Raw genomic sequence first — 11,956 nt, forward strand, 5'->3', positions numbered from 1 at the left:
AGAAGTCTGAAAACAGCCAAGTGAAGCCGCATTCGAAGGGAAAAGAAATCCACTGGACTAGAAGGTGTTTAAAGGATACTTGCAAAACCATATCGACAAATCAGAGCTCCTATTAGAAGAAACAAGTTCTGCTTCAAATACTGAAATACTAAATAAGATGGATAACAATGTGTAATAGAAAAAGAAGTATGAAATTAGGTTAAAGGTGTGTGAAAGAAAGTAATAGAAGTGGAAAGAAATTGCAATTGTTTTTTTTTAAAAAAAATATTTATTAGGGTTTTAAACAGTATAACACCAAACACATAAAACACCATCACCAACATAAAACAAACAAAAAAGAAAACAGCAAAAAGTTGACATACAATAAATAAAAATACAACATACTTAATTTCCAGAAAAAAAACATATTTCCATAACCTTCTTTTGGGACTTCCTCACATCTCCCTTATCTGCGTTCCCAATTATCAAGTTAAGTCAGCAATGCTTCACCTTCTTTCAGCCCTTACTTTGTAATTTTCAAATATTATGTAATTTTCAAATATTATTTATTTTCACATACTTGAATATTTAAGTTTGACATAATATTAAATAAAATTTCATCCTTGTTCTTATAGATCACTCAATTTCATACCTCTTTCAACTAAAATTACTGGTGCCAAGTTATTTTCTGTCCATCATCTTAGCATTCATACAATTTACAATGTTTTTGCAAATAGTCCTTAAACTTTTTCCAGTCCTCTTCCTCCGTCTCTTCTCCCTGGTCCCGGATTCTGCCAGTCATTTCCGTCAATTCCATATAGTCTATCAGTTGCATCTGCCATTCTTCCAGAGTGGGTAAATCTTGGGTCTTCCAATACTTTGCAATAAGTATTCTTGCTGCTGTTGTCGCATACATAAAAAAAGTTTGGTCCTTTTTTGACACCCTTTGGCCGACAAATTGCAAAGAAATTGCAATTGAGTAGATTGGAAGTCTAACACAAAGGTGGGGTGAGGGGTGGTGGGTGGTGATGGGAAAAGGAATTATCTGTGGGATTGAGTGTAAGTATGTTTGAACATTTTTAAGGATTGTATGAAATGTATGTTTGTATGCTTGTATATTTGCAATATCTGTGTATTAATGCTGAATTATTTTAACAATAAAAACTTTTCGAAAAGAAAAGAAAAGAAATCCAAACGCCTCCCTTTGCTGCTCTTGGTTTTCAAGAGATCTGTCCTTCCTTCTTCCTAGTCAATGTTCCCCCCCCCCCCCACAACCTATATTTTCTGAACAAATACGATGCGTGGGCAAGGTTGCCAACTGCTGGTGATTCTGAACAGGAAGCCAGAGTCAGTTTTGCTAGCCAGGGTGCAACACCGCAGGGTTGTTGTAAACCAGGGACTGGGAGCCTGTGTCAGTGGTCAGGGATGATGGGAGTTGGGAATTGTTGTAAACAAAGCTTGCCCTTTTCCCTTATGGGGTATGCAAGAGCCCATATAGAGTCCTTACATAGGTTCCCTATTGGTAGGAGAAAATAACAGAGGCCAACCAGAGAATATTGAGAAGCAAAGCAGCTAGTAAGCTTGATCTTTATTGATCTGTTGCAACAGGGTACTCCCCTCACACGCAGGAAAGGAGGGGGACCCAGAAAAATGGTGCGCAAGGCCTTATAAAGACTTTTGAAATTGCCACCCTGTAGATCAAGACCACCCCCAGAAACATCATGCATACATCACAGAAGGGGTGTAACCTAAGTCCACCCCCAGATACATCATACCTACATCACAGAAAAGGCGGTCTAAACAGAAATTTGAATGTTGTTTTTCTCTTGTCCTTGTTTATCTCCTATCTGGCAGGTTACTTGATTGGATTGCCTGGGGAGCCTGGCCAGTCTTTTGTAATGATAAATACTTAGTTCCTGGGCCAGGTCACAGGCTCACACCCTATTCAAACAGACATATCCTTAAGACAGGATTTGTGAAGGAAAAGACAATGGGGAGGCTTTTCCATTTTGACCTTGCAGAGAAAAGATTTGGTCAATTTAAGAATCAAAACGGTTCCAGGTTGGCCTTCCTGTGCTGATCTATGTACGTGCTTGGTTGGTACACTTATGAACATTACCGTATATCTAAGACCTCAAAACTCCTATCACAGAATCCAAAAACATCTGGCAAGGCCACAGTCCCTCACCCTGTTGTAAACAACCCAGAGCCTGGCCTGCAAAATTCACTATGTGCAACATTGCAGGGTGGCCGTAAGTAATTCGGTTCCAGCCACAGCCCTTCCAGTGTGAAATATGTGGGCGATGAACTGTATTGGCTCTGTTCTGCTGGTGTTTTAATGTCTCGTGCTAAAATAATAACAGTGTTAGAGAGACCAAGAACTTTCCCCTCTACTGCTACCTTTCGGATTTGTTTGTTTTTCAGGTGAGTAAGGGTGTACATAGGGACGCGGGTGGCGCTGTGGGTTAAACCACAGAGCCTAGGACTTGCCGATCAGAAGGTCGTGGTTCGAATCCCTGCAACGGAGTGAGCTGCCGTTGCTCAGTCCCTGCTCCTGCCAACCTAGCAATTCAAAAGCACGTCAAAGTGCAAGTAGATAAATAGGTACCGCTCTGGCGGGAAGGTAAATGGCGTTTCCATGCGCTGCTCTGGTTTGCCAGAAGCTGGCCACATGACCCGGAAGCTGTATGCCGGCTCCCTTGGCCAATAAAGCGAGATAAGCGCCGCAACCCCCGAGTCAGCCACGACTGGACCTAATGGTCAGGGGTCCCCTTTACCTTTTAAGGGCGTACATACAAGGGCCCAATCCCTGCCAGATTAACAATTTGAATTTATCCATTCATTTCTGTGGGAAGCACTTGCTTATGTTCCTGAGGATGCTTAGAAACAGGTTTTCCATGTGAACGAGGAACCTACCCAGCGGTTTCTACACTTCGTTTCTCTGCCGCCATGTTCTGGTTACACCATTCTGCCCTTCCCTCAGAGGCTTAGCTATGGGTGGCGGGGCTAGTCAGGGGTTGTGTTTTTTTTTTTGCCCCGGGTGAAGTCTCCAGAGGGGTGCCATTGAGGCTCCCAGCCTGTATGTGTGTGTGTACCAGCAAATGCGTGCGTGTGCGTGCGTGCCAAACTAAGTCTTTGACATGTGTGAAATACAGTGGTACCTCAGGTTAAGTACTTAATTCGTTCTGGAGGTCCGTTCTTAACCTGAAACTGTTCTTAACCTGAAGCACCACTTTAGCTAATGGGGCTTCCCGTTGCCGCCGCACCGCCGGAGCATGATTTCTGTTCTCATCCTGAAGCAAAGTTCTTAACCCGAGGTACTATTTCTGGGTTAGCGGAGTCTGTAACCTGAAGCGTATGTAACCTGAAGTGTATGTAACCCGAGGTACCACTGTAAAGCTTTTCAGTCATTCAGCTGAACATGTGTGGGTTCCAATTGTGTTTTCAGTCGGGTGAGTGTGTGATTCAGCCTCTGCCCACCAATGTTCCCTGCACGCTTGGGCTCCTCTCAGGCCATCGTAGGTTCAGAGCAAAGGTCTGCAAGGAGGTTTCTACGCTCAGTCGACTGCACGCTTCGAAGTGTCTGAGCAATTGGGATTCCTGCCACATGAAAGGTCAAGAGAAGAGCCCAAGGACATAGGGATTTTGAGAACAGGCCTTGCCCCTGTACATAGTTTTGACCCTCACGTGTTCAAGTGAGCACTCAAAGAGAGCTTCAGCCTCTTAACAATCCATGCCATTGAGGTATTTCAGATTCCTCCTCCTCAGGGCCGGATTTAGGTTTGACAAGGCCCTCAGCTCCTGAAGGTAACAGGGCCCTTTTTAGTTCCAGCTGTTCTCCCCTCCTGTTGTCAGGTATTTTTTGCCCTCTCAGTCTCTCATCATTATGTGCCACTATGAGCTAAGGTAAAGGGACCCCTGACCATTAGGTCCAGTCGTGACCGACTCTGGGGTTGCGGCGCTCATCTCGCTTTATTGGCCGAGGGAGCCGGCGTACACCTTCCGGGTCATGTGGCCAGAATGACTAAGCCACTTCTGGTGAACCAGAGCAGCGCACAGAAACGCCGTTTACCTTCCCGCCAGAACAGTACCTCTTTATCTACTTGCACTTTGACGTGCTTTCGAACTGCTAGGTTGCCATCGAGCTATTATGGGGCTAATTATGGGTTCCTCTGTGGGGGGTTTTCGGTGGCATTTTTTTAAAAATGTGCACATATCTCAGGGTTACCCTGAATCGGTTGATACATCTTTTCTGTGCAGCGTGGGTGTCATGACAGCTGCCTAAGCATGAAAAGACACAACTTGGTATCAGCGCATATGGACAAGTGGGACCATGTGACAAAATGTGCTGGAATGCTCCTGTTCAGGGTTCAAGCCACCCCATTCCACCTCTCCCCCCTTTGGTTTCTCACCCTCCCATTGGTCAGCAGTGGCGTAGCGTGGGGGGTGCAGGGGGGCCGGCCGCACCGGGCGCAACATCTGGGGGGGGGCGCTCGCACTCGCAGCTCTCTGCCCCTACCTGGCTCACCCACTCTCTCTCTCACTGCAGTGCTGGCTGTGTGAATCCGATCTGAGCCGCTGGGTCGCTGCCCACTGTGGAGGGGGTGGGTGCCAGGTGTGCGGTGCGGAGAGAGAGCAAGGGACTATCTGGGGGAGGGACAGTGCAGCGGCCGCCCAGCGCAGCGCTGAGCGCGGGAGAGAACCACACCAGACCAGACCAGGCAGCAGCAAGAAGAAGCTGGCAGCGGCGGCAGGTTAGGGGTTAGGGGGCGCAAATTACTTGCCTTGCCCCGGGTGCTGACAACCCACGCTACGCTGCTGTTGGTCAGTATACCATGCCTTCTGAGCATGCTCACTGGGCTGTCTGAGTTTCTTCATCTCCATATCAGTTTCAGTGGACGCTCCTGCCCGATCCCAGCTACATTCAATTGTTTAATTCCCCCGTTGTTGGTTATGGGCAGGTGACTCATCTCTGTTCTCCTGCTCCAGCCATTCCGTTCTATTTCCCCTCTCCCCTCCCACCCAGTCATGAGGGTTTCCGACAGCAGTTTGGTGTGCACACTTCACCAGTTGTTTGTTGGCATCCATCTGTCTCAAGAGATAATGGAGTGTGCCTCTGCGGAAGAAAACCCTTGTTTTAGGAGCCAAAGAGCAAGTCATGGTGGCTTTCTGTCCAGTCAGCTAGCAACGTTTATCAACCATGATGGTGACAAAGCCATTTATTGAAAGCAGATCTGCCCAAATACTCAAGTTTCAAGTTTTATTACGGCCGAAGCCAGTGACAGTAAGCACCACAAGATCAAACAACAAGAAATCAACGACAACCTCAGAAGAAAAAAAAAAGGTTACACAAGGGAACTTCGCAGTGTGCCATTCAGCAGAAGAGATTTACGCTTCCTAATTACTAAAGTGCAAAATTTAGCCACCTCATATGATATTGAGCTTGAGGAAACTTCCAGGAGGTATTTTCGAAGAATTTCGGGGGAGGATTCCAAATAATATTGAAGGGGTATAAATTTTGATAGAAGCGGTAAAATAAGTTGAACTCGTTCTTCGCTATAAATTTCGCAAAATAGAAGAATGTGTGTAACAGATTCTACCTTATTAGACATACAAGGGCAGAGACGCGCATGCATTGGAACCCGCGTGAATTTGCCGTACAGCACTGCTGAGGGCATTGTCTCAAAGCGGGCTCTAGAGAAAGCCCATCTATAGGCTTCGTTAGTGATGTTAGTTAAGTAAGGGGCAGCTGCAAAATTAGGCCAAACTTTTAAACATCTATACGTCTCCGGGAGTAGGGCGCCTTCTTGTTGTAATTCGATATCGTAAAGTCTCTGAGTGATAGTTGCTTTTGCCTTGCTCAGAGCTCCAATAAAAAGATTTTCAGGATTTAGGCCAATTTGTTTGATTTTGTTAGTTATTTGCATGAGCCAAGGAGGATAGGGAACTGCGGCCAGGAAGCAAGGTAATAGACCCTTAGGATTGTAATGGATTTTCAGCCAGAGGGATATTGCTTGTTCCCAGACTTTTAATTCCGCTCTGGGCAGTCCTGCCTCCTGCCTTAAGACTGCATTAGGTGTACACTTTGGGGTAGCAAATAATGATCTTAAGAATTTTGATTGTACTGTTTCAAGGGTCTTAAGGTTGGCAGTGGGGCTAATTTGAGAGCCATATAGGAGTTGGGCTAAAGATTTTGCTTGAAAGACTGTTAGGGCCATCGGGAGGAAGCCAGCTCCTTTCCTCCTGAATAATCTAAGGATAGCATTTGCACTTCTTCCTGCTGATATAGCTGATGTGGTCAAGTGTGTTGACAATTTGGCATTATAAGAGAAAGTAATGCCTAAATATTGGAAGGTCTTAGTCTGTTCAATGGCGTTTCCGTTTACACTCCAATTATCTTTCCTGAAGGAGCGGTTAAAATGTACAATTTTAGTTTTGACAAAGTTAATTGTTAACAGTTCAGTGTTGCATTGGTCATTAAACTTTCCTAAGGCACGTTTCAGACCCACTTTGGTTTGAGAGAGAAGAACAGCGTCATCCGCATACATTAAAACTGGTACTTTTCTGCCGTTAGAGAACACAGGGGGGTGGGTTTCAATTTCACGGCAGCATGTGACCAGGGAGTTAACATAGATGTTAAATAGGAATGGGGCTAATGGCATCCTTGTCTCACTCCTCTTTGGACTGGGATTTCTCTAGAGAGTCTGCCATCCTGTGCAAGTCTTATCTGGAGGGTATTGTTCTCATGAAGCTTAATCATCAGAAGTAATAACCTTCTGTTAATACCCATATTGGCCAATTTGGCCCAGAGCCAAATTGGCCAATATGGCCAATCAAATGCTGCCTTTAGGTCCACAAAGGCCGCATACAATGACTTTTTCCAATGTTTCACATACTTATAGATAAAGTAATCTAACACTAAACAGTGATCAATGGTGGAACGTCCAGATGTAAACCCTGCTTGTTCAATTTCTAGCAAGTTATTATGATCTAACCATTCACATAATTTTAGGCATAGATGTTTTGTATAAAGTTTACAGATCACATTCAGGAGACTAATTGGTCTATAATTAGATGGATCAGAGGGGCTGCCCTTTTTAAATATGGGAACAATTATAGCTAGTCCCCAATCTTTAGGGATTTCAGTTGTCTTATCTATATATGAGAATAGATTTGCAAGGACCGGGGCCCACCAGTTTATTTGCGCTTTCAGAAGTTCAGCGACAATGAAATCACTTCCTGGGGCTTTGCCAGATTTCATTTGTAGAATTAACGAAGTGATTTCAGTTTCAGATGTTGGGGGCCATGGTGTATCATTATCTAAGGGGATGTTAAGCAGCACAGAAGGACGATGTTCCCTAAACAGCACTTTATAGTGCTCTTCCCATGAATTTGCAGGGATTATTGTGCCCTCATTAGGAGCTTTGGTTTGACTGGAGATAATTTTCCAGAAGTTGGAATTGTCTTTTTCTATTGATGCTTTTATGAGGGCCTACCAGATGAGAGATTCTGCGGTTCTTTTTTTGGTTTTTAATAACTCTTTGTAGTTCTTTTTTTTAAGTTGTAACTCTAATTTAGTGATAGGGTTAGGATTTTGCTGGAAGACCTTAAAGCATTCCCTGAGTGAAAGTTTTGCCTGAGTGCATTCGTGGTCAAACCATTTTTTTGTTGGTAGGGGAGTCATTTTGGTTAGATCTCCTGGGCCTTGACAATAACGGTTGGAGTTTTCGAATTAATGTATTATAATGGTCAATTGGGGAGGTCTCTTCAGTGTCGTTAGAAGTCAGATCAGCCCAGAGGAGTTGACCTTCCATTGAATGTGTCCAAATACTAAAATTGTTATTAACATGAGGGGACCATTTAATTCTGGATCTGCCTATTTGTTGTAAAGCATTAGGATCAGGAGTCTGTGGGGCAAGCCCACATCTAGAGGGTTCCCAGAATTCAGTCCTTTTAAGATTTAGGGGTAAATGGTCACTTTCGGTTCTTATATCTACAGTAAATTCAATATATTCGTCAAAGAGTTCTTGGGAGACAAGGATGTAGTCAATAACAGAATGTCTTAAGCCTGACCAATAAGTAAATTGGTCAGGGCAGTCTCCAGAGGAGAGGCCGTTTAGAATAACAAGGTTTAATCTAAGTGCCATTAAAAAAAGACATGTACCAGCAAAATTGGTAACTGGGTCAAGTGAGTGACGCCTGAATAGGGGCCAATGTTCATCATTAGCATTTAGGGGACCCATTCCACTTTCGTTGATTAACTGTTCGTCTGAGTGGCCTAGCCTTGCATTAAAATCACCACCAATAATTAAGGAGGCAGAGGGAAACTTATTTGAGACAAGGAGAATGCAGTCTTCCAGTTCGTTCCAGATGTTTTTAAGATCAGTTTGTTTCATAAGTGGGTGAATATAAACGTTGATGCATATGATCTTAAAATGGGTAGAGAATATTTTAACAGCCAAAATCCATTTTTTATCGATTTTCAATTGGATAGGGGAGGTTCCTAGATCTGTCGATACGAAGGTGCTCAGACCTCCAGCCGGTCTTCCGCCTTTTGGGCCGATTGAGGCAGGGGAATGGAAAGCAAAATAATTGTGTAAATCAAAAGGATTTTGCATCTAGGTTTCTTGGAGCAGGATTATCTTGAACTGTGATACATAGGTTAAAACGTCTTTGTCCCTTGTTTTCGATTGCCATCCAGCAACGTTCCAGGATAGTAGTAGAGGTGAGAGTCATTTTGCCTCTTCAATAACATCTAGCGCTTTCCCAGGGTCGTGGAAGATGCAACCATTGGATAATGAAGTCTCCGGTAATGTGATTCGGGGCGCCACAGAGATTTCGGCGTGGATTTCAGTTGGGCAGAGTAGGGGTGTGTGTTCTGCCGTGACCTGAGGAGATTCATGACCCATTTTTCGCTCCAAGTTAGGTGGAATATTTGCCTCTTTTGTGGGCGCTGGATCTTCAAAATTGCGGAGATGGAGTAATAACTCATCTAGTCTGTCCGTTATCTCTGTTTGTTCGGCTTTTGGCAGATGGGAGAAGGAAACAAGTAATTCCTGCTCCATCGAATTCTCAAGACGAGTAGCCTCTAATAGGGGGGGCATGGGGGGTCTCTGTCCAACTAATTAAGTCTGAGGGTGGAGAGGTAGAGCTCGTAGTAGATAGGATGCCCTCATTTTTAATTGCTTTCCTTTTAACTGAAGAGTAGGGAATAAGAGGGCAAATCTTAGTATTGATAAAAACTCTTGTAATAAAAATTCCATAATTAGTCAGGAAGCTTCGTAGGGACATCATATAAGTTGGAAGCTTTTTAGAGTCAAAGGTGAGTACAGTGGTACCCCGCAAGACGAATGCCTCGCAAGACGGAAAACCCGCAAGACGAAAGGGTTTTCTGTTTTGGAGGCGCTTCGCAAGATGAATTTCCCTATGGGCTTGCTTCGCAAGAAGAAAGCCCATAGGGAAATCTCCGGGGACCTCTTTTAAATGCTGGTGGTGGGGAGCAAAGCCTTTCCCTCCCTCCGGCCTTCAGAAGAGGTCCAGGAAGGCCAGCGGGGGCCGAAAGGCTTTGCTCCCCACCGCCAGCATTTTAAAAGCAGTCCGGGATAGCAGGGAAGAGCTTCCCGCTATCGCGGATGGCTTTTGAAGGCAGGCGGTGGGGAGCAAAGTCTTTCGCCCCCCGCCCGCCTTCAGAAGAGGTCCTGGACCTCTTCTGAAGGCGGGCGGGGGGCAAAAGTCTTTGTCCTCCCTGCCTGCCTTCCCAGGGGCTTTTACATCGCCCCGGACAGCGGAGAAGTCCTCCGCTGTCCCGGGGTTTTTTAAAATTCTGGGGGTGGGAAGAAAAGCCCTTGTCCCCCCCCCCCCCAGCCTTCAGAAGAGGTCGGGGGACAGACTGTCCCCAGACCTGGTCTGAAGGCGGTTTCCATAGGAACGCATTAATTGATTTTCAGTGCATTCCTATGGGAAACCGTGCATCGCAAGACGAAAAACTCGCAAGAAGAAAAAACTTGCGGAACGAATTAATTTCATCTTGCGAGGCACCACTGTAGTATCCTCTGCATGTGTGGCTTGCTGTAAATGTGGACAGTGGATTTCAGATCGATGGAAAGGGGATTTACACCCAAAAGTTCAGCTAGATGCCTTCTTGCGACATGTGTAGACGACCAGTTAACAACCTGACCTTTGAAGGGGAGAATAATTAAACAGGGTCTAGTGGCTTGTAGCGAAAGATTGTAGGAAGATATGGTGTATAAATCTTCCATAGTTTGTTCATTTTCAAATTTGCAGCCAGTCTGCGGGGTTGAGCGCAATAGGACAGGTGCTCTGGGTATTGGTTTGGCCCTGTCCTCCGGTGAAGCGTCTACGGGGCTGACATTAACTTTTGGGGATACAAAGGATATAATCTTCTCTAAAGAGCCTTTGATGACTCTTATGTATTTAAAGATACAGTCCACGGTTTTAGCCACTAGGTCTAACATGGTAGAGTGTTCAAGTAGTAATTCAGAGAGATGGTTTGCTTGTTCTCTGATGCAGCCTCCCGCCTGAATGGGCATAGTTGGAACTTTTTTGGAACCTTTTGGTCTCGTGATGGTGTTGTTTGAGGGGTTAATAAGTTGTCTAGCGCAGTGTTTTTCAACCACTGTTCCGCGGCACACTAGTGTGCCGCGAGATGTTGCCTGGAGGGAGGCGGGCGAGTCGGGCGGCGAGAGGCGGGGCGGCGGCGACGAGGAGAGGCCGCCCAGCGCGGGGCTCTCGCTGTCTGCCTGCCTGGCTGCCTGCGAGCAGCGCCTCTGTCCGCAGCGCCCGCCTCGCGGCTCTCATTCCCTGCCCCTGCCAAAACTCACCCAGCCAAGCCGCGCTCTCCTTCCTGCCTCGCTTTGCTGCCTCCTCCCCCCCCACCCCCAAAGCTTGGAGGTTCCCCGGCAAGGGGGAGGGGAAAAAATTGAAACTTACACTTTCGTGCGTCCCTCCCGGCGTGACGCTGCGCGCCGACGTCACGGGGCTGTAATGGTGGTGTGCCTCGAGATTTTTTTCATCAAACAAGTGTGCCTTTGCCCAAAAAAGGTTGGGAAACACTGGTCTAGCGGGTAGTTCCTTCGGTGTGGTTTCCTTATCTATTATCTCTGCTAATGGCGAGAAGCTATTCGAGGTCGGGATATTAAAAGTGTCCTTTGTTTTTCCATAGAAGAATTCGCTGATTTTGGTTTGCTTAGTGAGGGGCAAACATGCCATTTCCTCTAAGTCCCCAGATTCTCTGCAGCGTTTACCAACCCCCCTCCTCGCATCAGCAGGGCTGGCTAATTGCTGAATCATCTCTCCCTTTGCCTCGCTCTTTTATCTTCCCTAAGTTTTTCAGAAAGTCGAGGGAGTATTTTCCTTGAAAGTATCCTATTCAAGGAGGAGGAGTGTGCCAAAGGTTATTGGCATAGCACTAAATTATGCTCTGTCTGAGCCTCCAAACTTGTGGTGGGAGCAGCCCATGATAAGATGTGATAAGATAGTCAATGCAGCTTTAAGGTTCCAAGACGAGTCAGGAATACGAAACGTGGGATAGACTGGAGTGAGGTGCTTAAATTTATCTGAGCTCAATATTCATTAAAATAGTCTTTAAAAAGAGTAATAGAGAATAAAAAGATAAAATCAACGGGCTCACATTAGTAGAGTGCTGTCCGCCATCATACCGTGAGTCGCGATGAAAATCCTGCCCAAATACTGTATTTTTCGCGCCATAAGACACACCTGACCATAAGACGCACCTAGTTTTTAGAGCTGGAAAACAAGGGGGGAAATTCTGAATCAAATGTTGTACTAAACTATTTAAAACAGCAAAGCAGGTGGCTCCTGTCCGCTTTGCTGCTTTAAAGCGAGCCACAGTATATAATGAAGAGAATGGAAAAAGGATAGACATTCCATTAAAATGTAGCTGTTTTCATTATCACTGGGAAGTCAGTATTGGCAGCCGTCACATAAACTAACATTT

This window comes from Podarcis liolepis, assembly GCF_965112155.1.
Source record: "Podarcis liolepis genome assembly, chromosome: 13".
NCBI classification, from domain to species: Eukaryota; Metazoa; Chordata; class Lepidosauria; order Squamata; family Lacertidae; genus Podarcis; species Podarcis liolepis.